Here is an 8,230-nt window from a genome sequence, read left to right as displayed (position 1 = left end):
GGCAAAGCAACCGCCACTTCCGCCCCGCGCTTTCCGAGCCCTGCGGCTCCCGCTCCCGCCTCCCGCCTGCCGCTATCCGGCGCCGTCGCGCCCGATGGGCCGTCGCTGCTGTTACGTCACAACGGCGCGGCGGTCGGGGGCGGAGCCGCTGGGTCCCTTCCGCGCCCCCCACAGGGAATCTGTGTCCTTGAGGGGACAGCAGCTCCGGGGACCATGGTACCTGCGTCCTGGGGAAGGGAGGGATCGGGTGCTCAGACTTTTAGGTCTTGGGTCGGAGGGGACAGGGGATTCTTGGTAGAAGAGGGAGCTAAGAGTTCTGACCTTCGTGTCTCCAAGGGCGCAGGGCGCCGGGGGAGAGGACAGGTGCGAGCATGTTTTATTCATCAGTTATTGATTAAAACCATCTTGGGAAGCTCTGTGCGTTCCCCCCTCCAGGGCCGGTCTGTGTCGGGAGGTGGGGGGGTCCCAAGCTTCTCCGTGCTGCGGGAAGACGAGCCCCCAAAGGCAGCGTGTGGCCCTAGTAGGAGTTAGAAATAGGGTCTGAGATTCGCTATAATGAGAACAAAGAATGGGTGGGAAAAAAGCAAAGTATTTGTAACTGTGATGGGTTCATGGGATTTCTCAACACTGTTTTCTTTTGTGATGCTTGACATTTTCCATAATAAATACTTTCTTAAAAGGGAGCTTTTGGGGAAAAAAAATCCTCTGGAACTAGCCACATCTCTCACCTGAGTCTTCCTAATCAAATTGTTTTCTGAGTATGTACTATGTGCCAGGCACAATATCACGTGCTTTAATGTTTCATTTTTTCTTGTAAGAATGTATGATAGTACATTAATAAAATATTGTAATATAATGTGATGCAATTGGTATTTTAATATATTGCCACCTAATTTATGCTATTTTATATAATACATTTGTTTTTAAATAGTGACTATTTTAAATAGCTTGTGAAACATTTATTTTAATATTTTATGATAGTTACTATTAATACTATTTAATCCTTACAACACTCTGACATGGCAGATCTACAGTACTATTTGCCTCTTACTGATTAGGAAATTGTGGCCCAGAGAAGTGACGTAGCTTGCCCAGGTTCATACAGCTGGTAAGTGGCAGAGCCAGGCTTTGAACCCAGGGCTTCTGACTTCAGGACCCATGTTCTTAACCACGCTGCTATATATAGCACCTTTCCAATGATAATATGAAAGTAGCTGTGAGAACAATCACGGCTTACATTTACTGAGCACGTTGTATATGCCAAGCACTTTGCATATATCCTCATGGCGGCCCTACGTGGTGGGTCCTACTCTTATCTCCACTTTCTGTGGATGAGCAAACAGGCGTAGTGAGAGGTTGAGTCAGTTGGCAAGGTTATGTTAGAAGTTTAGGAGACACAAGGTCTCTTGACCCTTTAACCGAAGGCTCTTGCTTAGCTTCTCTGCTGGGTTGTGCCAGATACCCCAGCTATTCTCTCACTGGCCCATCCTGTCCTACAGTTAGCCTGGAACTGCATAGCTAGATTCTACTTCTCAGCACAGGATTTCAGATTTCCCCCCCTTGCTTATTATGTATAAGTAGCATCCATTTTGTCTGCCCACGTTCCACTTCTCCTGCTGCTGTCTTGCTTTTGGATTCCTAGGGGAGCCACGTGTCTTCCACTTTGGCATCTCCACTGGATTTCCAACCTCTCCCTCTCTGGCCTCTTCCCACCAGCATTTAAACATCCCTGAGTCTCTCCCATCTCAAAATCATAACAATAATAAATCCTCATTCTAAGATAGCCCCTGCCTCTTCCTGGCTGATTTTTATTTCTTTCTTTTCTTTTTTTTTTAGAGATGGGAGTCATGCTCTCTTGCCCAGGCTAGAGTACGGTGCTATGATCATAGCAAGCAATCCTTCTGCCTCAGCCTCCGGAGTTGCTGGGACTACAGGCGCATGCCACCACACTTGGCTAATTTTTTTCCATTTTTTCAGAGATGGGGTCTCACTTTGTTGTCCAAGCTGGTCTCAAACTCCTGGCCTCAAGCGACACTCCCACTTTAGTCGCCCAAGTCACTGGGATTACAGGCGTGAGCCACCATGCCTGGCTGTCTTCCTGGCTGATCTTTATTTTCCCCTTTCTGCATGGACGGCTCATCAACAGAGGTGTCTATGCCTGCCGTCTTCATTTGCTCAAGTCTCACTCACCAACTCTGCAGTCCAGATGCTGCCCCATTGCTCCCTGGACCTTGTGATTTCTTAAGTCAGCCTCCTTGGCCTGACGTCCAAGGACTGAGGCTGAGGCAAGAGGACCGCTTGAGCCCAGGAGTTTAAGGTTGCAGTGAGTTACGATGATGCCACTGCACTCTACCCAGGATGACAGAGTGCAATTCTGTTTAAAAAAAAAAGACAAAGTTGTTGCAAGAGCTCACCTGACCCTACACGATGTGACCTTATTCTCTCTCTCCCTCTACTCCTCACCACGATCCCTCTGTGTATCAGCCGCATGGGGCTTCTCGCTGCTCCTGGCAGATTCCTACCCTAGGCACTTGCTATTTTCTCTGCCTGGAATGCTCTTTTCCCAGATATCCACACAGCTCTCTCCCTCATTTCCTTTAAGACTTGGCTTAAGTTCCATCTTCTCAGCAAGGCCCTCCTATTTAAAACTGCACTCTCAGGAATCCTGATCCTACTTTCCCAGCTCTATTTTTTCCTAAGTAGCATGCCTTACCTTCTAGCATGCTATGTAATTAGCTTGTACTTACTGCGCATCTCTCTCTGCTAGAATGCAAGCACCAAGAGAACAGGGATTTTTATCTGTCTTGGTGGCTGCTGTGTCCTCATTGCCTTGAACAAGGCTTGGCATATGCTAGTAAAACATTCCTTAATTGAAGAAGGCACTCAGGAGAGTCAGGTCCCTGGGAAATGAGGGCTCACGTTGGTGAGCGTATAAATCTGGAGCCCTGAGAATTTGAATGTTCTGGATACCGGGGGTGGAGGCTGCTGGGTGCTGGGGAGCGCAAAGGCATTTGGGGAGCTCCTGACTCCCAAGAGGCAGGGTGGCCTCCCAGGAGGCGTGGAGGGGAGCACGGAGCGTCGCAGGCCCATGTGTCAGGTCCTAGCACCACATATTTTCTGAGAGTTCTATATATTAGCTCATTTAATCCTCACTACAATCCTGCGAATGAGGTCTTTTTTATCATTCCTATTTCACATATGAAGAAACAGACATTAAATAATTTTCCCAAGGTTGCACAGATAACGAGTGGCCCAGCTGGGATTTGAACCTAGGTCGTCTGGCTCCAGAGTCCATGGTCTTTATATAGTGGTGCTAAGGGGTAGCTTAGTGCATCATAACCGTCGTCAGGTTCCCCCCCACCCAGCAATGCCAATTAAACGTACTCTTGACCCTAGAACCTTCTTTTTGGGAGTCTTGTTATATTGACCAGCCTGTACTCAAACTCCTGGGCTCAAATGATCCCCCCAACTCAGCCTCCTGAGTAGCTGGGAGTACAGACAGGCACCTGCACGCCCAGCTAGCCCCCACAAGCTTCTAATCAGAGCAATGCCCCTGAGCCTTCCCTCAGGAGACATTTGGGACATGACGGTGGCTGCATGTTGTCCTAAGATATGTTCAAAGCTCAGAGAATTGGGAGGTTCCAGTTGCTAGTGACAGGGGACAATAAACAACAAACCCCCCTCCTGTGACACTTAGCCACGAGCTGGGCTCTATTGCAAGTGCTTTTCATACGTTTACTCATCGCCACCTTTCTGGAACCCGATGAGGTCGGTGCTAGAGAGCCACGTCCCTTAGCTACAATCCCCAGATGTGCAAAAGGGTCTGAAGACGGAGGGATGTGTTGTGTGTTTGATGTTAAAACTCAACCGGCAACAAAAACTGACCTGAACTCATGTGTGGCTGCTATAGTCTTAATTTATCTCACTTAGTGTGAATATTCAGACATTTTGCTGCAGAGATATTAATGTTTGTGATTATGTAACACGCACTGGGAATGTTATGTAATATGTGGCATTCACATGGTGTGACCATTCTAAATTCCAAATTCTGAAATGCACCTGGCCCCAAGCATTGTAGAGAAGGGTCTTTGGACCTGTATAATTGCCTCCATTTTAGAGATGACGAAAATGATGGACAGAGAAGGATGGGGTTTCTCAAGGTTCCATACATTATAATTCTTCTCCAGATGAAGCCAAACTCATGCTTGACAGCAATGATGGTCATCCCAAAGATGGGCATTGTGACAAAGAGCATGGCTGCCTCCCTCCAGAGCAGGAAACCCACAGGTGGAAGACAGGGAGGCTGCTGGGTAGGGCCAGAGGGCATCGGCTCAGCACCTTAAGTGCAGCCATCAGGCATGGGGAGCAAGTGGCCATGAAAAGTGTTGAGTATGGTGGCCTAGAAGCCCAACAAGTACCCCCTGTGCTGGCCCTCTGCCCCTTGCTAGAGAAAGCCACTATCTCTGATGTGGCCACAGACACCAATTTGGATGCAGACACAGTTTCACGTTCTGGTTTTGCCAAAGCCACGGCCTCTAAGCCTCGTTCAGTCACTGCCACCACCTTGAGCCCCAGCTTGGCCATGAGACAGTTTCTGACCCAGACACAGATACTATCTTGGTTTTGGACATGGCTATAGATACTGTTTCGGCTACGGGCTTGGGTGGCGGTATAGGTACAGGTGCTGGTTCAGCCACAGCCACATGTTCAGGCCCAAGTTCATTCACAGTCACTGTCCAAGCCCCGGATGAGCCATGGCCACAGGGACAAGCCCTGGTTAAGCTTCAGGTGCGCTCTTTGATCCTGGTTCAGCCATTGCCATAGTCTTGGAGCTGGAGATGGACCCTGTTTTGGAGTCCTTCAGAAATTCCATCTTGGAACTGGATGTGACCTTAAAGCCAGATGTGGCCTGGGTGCTGGGCACAGATTTAGGTTTGTGCTTCATAAGGTGATATGTGGTCCCATCGGAGCATGCATGGTCCTTACAGGAGACTTGGAACTGGAGTGGCATCACCAGGGAAATCTCTGGGATAGGATGGGATTCCATGGAAACGTTCAGTTCCTCTTCAGTCAGAATGTCTGGAGGTGAGATGAGGAGAGCACGCAATAGAATTGGATCCTGGCAGTGAGCCTCGTCCCCGACTTGCCTCCACACCTAAGGCCTCCAAGGTCCCTGGCATTGGAGAGTCAACATTCAGGAGCTACCAGGGTTCCCAATTTAAAGTGAAGTGGCCCTGTTTGTATCAGCAGAAAGAGGAGGGTGGAACTGAGGGACAAAATAATCAGCACGGCCCGGGTGTAGACTAGGTCTGTGATGAGCTAGAGAGCTCATGCTCCATTTAAAGACAGCCAGATTCGATTATTTAAAATCTCTGTGCCAGTCAGTCCCAACACATCTGTGGGTTGATTTTGGCCAGCGAGGACTTCAGCTTGCCGCGTTAAGCAGACTTGAGAACAGCCTGTGTGTGTGTGTGTGTGTGTGTGTGTGTGTGTGTGTGTGTGTGCACGCGCGCTCTGGCGGGAATTGGAGACATATATTCCTTCCTTCTTCCCAGGGAGGGGTGTTATTTGCCCATAGCTGTTGGTGCATGAAATTAGCCACCTACAAAATGAACTTTTAAAAGATAATCTTGTTTGTTCTGTAGAGCTTTGCATATTTTCTATCCAGATGGAATATAGGAAAAACACAAGATGGAACACAGAGTTTTGGTCTGAATTAGAATGTGAGCCAGAATGTCCACTACCCTGTGGTAGGGATGTTGCCATGTCATCAATTGTTGCATTCTTAGTGCCTGGAGCAGGGCTCGCCTAAATGCTAAAAAAAATTGTGGAAAATTAATAATAATAGCAAATATTTACTGCATGCTAGGTACTGTTCTATTAACATATTCAAAACTGCTGCAACAACCTTATCATGTTGGTATTATTATCCACATTCACAGAGGGGGAAATGGAGGGTCAGAGAGGTGAAGTGGTTTGTGTCAGATCACACAGCTTGGAGCAGGATTTGAATCCAGGACTCTTGGCTCCAGAGTCCAGTTCTGGGCCATTATGAATAAATTAATTGCAGTCCACATCTTTGTTTCTAAGAAACCCCAGCCTCTCTTTCTGAGTGTTCCCTCCCTTTTCTCTCATCTCCCCGGTCTGCTGCTGTTTTTCAAGACTGGAAGAGGTTGAGTGGGAGCCCCTTGATTCTGGGTAACAGGCAAAGCCCAAGCATAGTGTTTTCAGGACCACGGTCAGCGTCCTGTCTCACTGAGTCTGCGCGGAGTGCCCCACCCTCGCCCTCGGAGACAACACACCTCTTTCCCAGGAGCCCCAGCGAGTTTTGGGTTCAAGGATGCCACCTGCTCAGTGTGTGGCCTTGAGTAGTCATTGCAAGCCTTCAACCTTCAACTGCGTTTTCTATAAAATGGGGATAATAAAAAGACCTGCCTCCAGGGTGACTGAGGAATATGTTATATAACGTGTATACACTGTCTATAAAAGCACTTACCGCTTAGCCGATGCATCCGGACTATTTATAGATCTTTGTGAGGCAATACAAAAACAAAACAAAACAAAAAACCCACAACCAAAAAGGTGGGTAAAAACTTGCACTCTGGCCAGGTGCCATGGCCCACACCTGTAATCCCAGCACTTTGGGAGGCCAAGGTGGGGGGATCACTTGAGGCCAGGAGTTTGAGACCAGTCTGAGCAACATAGTGAGACCCCATCTCTACAAAAAATAGGAAAATTAGCCTGGTGTGGTGGCACACAACTGTAGTTCCAGCTACTCAGGAGGCTGAGGGAGGAGGATCGCTTGAACCCAGGAGTTTGAGGTTGCTGTGAGCTATGATGACATCACTGCACTCTAGCCTGGGCAACAGAGTGAGACTCTGTTTTAAAAACAACCAACCCCCAAAACTTGCACTCTGGGTTCAAATCCTGACTCTGCCACTTTCTAGCTACATGAACTCGGCAAAAGATTTGAGCTCTGGCCCTTTCCCCTCTCCCCAGGAAAAAGGAATCATTATGATATTATTATAGAGTCAGCCTCAAAAACTAGCTGGAAGGTAAAAAGAAAGAATGCATAGGGCCATGCACTTGACCCTAGCCGTTATTATCACAGCCCTTCCCTTACTCCATTGTTCACACTTTACACTGTCATAAAGAAAAAGTGTGACCTTGGTCTATAATTTCCTCTCTGAGCCAGGGCCTGGCATATGATGTGGTGCACACTTAACAAATTGTAACTATTACAATATAATTTATTCCACAAATATTTACTGAGTGCCAGGTGCTGGCATAGGTGCGCTGATTCAACAGTGAACAAAAACACTCTTGTAAAAACCTGACCTCATGGAGTTATCTGGAGTGATGGAAATAGCTTCTTTTAGGTGATGGCTACGTGGGTGAACGTATATGTAAAAATTCACTCAGGCTGGACACTTAAAAATGATGCAATTAACTGTGTACTCTAAAGCTCACTTAAACAATTAAAAAATCATTACTATCAAGGAATTTGTGTGTAGCAGAGAGAGATAATTGAAGAAGTAGATAGAAAGAGGTGTGTGCTGTGAAAAAATCAGAAAAATAGCTAGCGAATGTAGGGGCGGGGAGGATTGCAATTTAGGTTGGGTAGTCATATTGTCCTCAGTAAGCAGGTGACATTTGAGGAAAAACTTGAAGGAGATGAGAGAGTGAGCTATAGGGATATCATGGGGACAGCCAGTGCAAAGGCCCTGGGGCAGCATGAAGAAAGTAAGGTGGTCAATGAGGCAGGAATCGAGGGAGGGAGTCACATAGTTTGATTCCCAGTGTTGGAGGTGGTGCCTCATGTGAGGTGTTTGGGTCATGGGGGAGGATCCCTCACAAATGTCTCAGTGCCATCCTCCCAGTGATGAGGGTAGTGAGTTCCCCCAGAACTGGCTGTTAAAAGAGCCTGGCCCCTCCCTCCCCTCTCCCCGTGGGCTCTCTGCACAGAGCTCTGTTTTGCCTTCAGCCATCAGTAGAGGCAGCCTGTGGACCTCCCCAGAAGCCGAGCAGATGCCGGCGCCACGCTTCTTGTACAGCCTGCAGAGCCATGAGCCAAATAAACCTCATTTCTTTACAAATTGCCCGGCCATGGCCCCATCTCTACAAAAAACTTAGCCAGGGGCCGGGCGCGGTGGCTCACGCCTGTAATCCTAGCTCTCTGGGAGGCCGAGGCGGGCGGATTGTTTGAGCTCAGGAGTTCGAGACTAGCCTG

This window comes from Propithecus coquereli, unplaced genomic scaffold, assembly GCF_000956105.1.
Source record: "Propithecus coquereli isolate 6110/MARCELLA unplaced genomic scaffold, Pcoq_1.0 Scaffold358, whole genome shotgun sequence".
NCBI lineage: Eukaryota > Metazoa > Chordata > Mammalia > Primates > Indriidae > Propithecus > Propithecus coquereli.
Note: the sequence above shows the minus strand (reverse complement) of the source record.